A 1,701-nucleotide genomic window follows, 5' to 3' on the forward strand; every position below is an offset into this window, starting at 1 on the left:
GCCAATAGAATTCAGCAACATATCAAAAAAATAATTCACCATGATCAAGTGGGATTTATACCAGGTATGCAGGGATGGTTCAACATTAGAAAAATAATCAATGTAATCCATCACATCAATAAAACAAAAGACAAGAACCACATGATCTTATCAATCAATGCAGAAAAGGCATTTGACAAAGTCCGACACCTGTTCATGATAAAAACTCTCAACAAAATAGGAATAGAAGGGAAATTCCTCAATATAATTAAGGGCATTTATATAAAGTCAACAGCAAACATCATCCTAAATGGAGAGACTTTGAAAGCATTCCCCTTGAGAACGGGAACAAGACAAGGATGCCCTTTATAACCACTCTTATTCAACACTGTGCTGGAGGTCCTAGCCAGAGCAATTAGGCTAGAAAAAGAAATAAGCACATCCAAATTGGTAGGGAAAAAGTCAGAGTATCTCTATTTGCAGATGATATGATTTTCTACACAGAAAAACCCAAAGAATCCACAAGAAAACTACTGGAACTAAAAGAAGATTTCAGCAAAGTTTCAGGCTACAAGATAAACATAAAAAAATCAGTTGGATTCCTTTACACCAGCAAAGAGAACCTCGAAGAGGAAATCACCAAATCAATACCATTTGCAATAGCCCCCAAGAAGATAAAATACTTAAGAATAAATCTAACCAGAGACATAAAAGATCTATACAATGAAAACTACAACACACTCCTGCAAGAAACCAAAGGAGACCTGCATGAGTGGAAAAACATACGCTGCTAATGCATAGGTAGACTCAACATTGTGAAAATGTCAGTTCTACCCAAAGCAATCTACAAATACAATGCAATCCCGATCCAAATTCCACCAGCATTTCTTAATGAGATGGTGAAACAAATCACCAACTTGATATGCAAAGGGAAGAGGCCCCGAATGAATAAAGCATTACTCAAGAAGAAGAACAAAGTGTGAGGCCTCACACTACCTGATTTTAGAACCTATTATACCACCACGGTAGTCAAAACAGCCTGGTACTTGTACAACAACAGATACATAGACCAACAGAACACAGTTGAGAATCCAGACATAAATTCATCCACCTATGAGTAGCTGATATTTGACAAAGGCCCAAAGTCCGTTAATTGGGGGAAAAGACAGTCTCTCTAACAAATGGTGCTGACATAACTGGATATCCATCTGCAAAAAACTCAAATCAAGACCCATAACTCACACCATGCACAAAAACTAACTCAAAATGGATCAAAGACTTAAATATAAAATCGAAAATGATAAAGATCCTGGAAGAAAAGATAGACACAATGCTAGGAGCCTTAATACATGGCATAAACACAATACGAACCATACGTAACAATGCACAAGCACCAGAAGACAGACGAGATAAAGAGGAGCTCCTAAAAACCAAACACTTATGCTCATCAAAAGACTTCACCAAGAGTCAAAAGACAACCTACAGACTGGGAAAAAACTTTTGGCTATGACAAATCCGATCAGCATTTAATCTCTAAAACCTACAAGATACTGCAAAACCTCAACAACAAAAAGACAACCCAATTAAAAAATAGGCAAAGTACATGAACAGGCACTTCATCAAAGAAGATATTCAGGCGGCTAACAGACACATGAAGAAATGCTCACGTTCATTAGCCATTAGAGAAATGCAGATCAAAACTACAATGAGTTATCATCTCAC

This window comes from Trichechus manatus, unplaced genomic scaffold (genome assembly GCF_000243295.1).
Source record: "Trichechus manatus latirostris isolate Lorelei unplaced genomic scaffold, TriManLat1.0 scaffold00150, whole genome shotgun sequence".
Taxonomy (NCBI): Eukaryota; Metazoa; Chordata; class Mammalia; order Sirenia; family Trichechidae; genus Trichechus; species Trichechus manatus.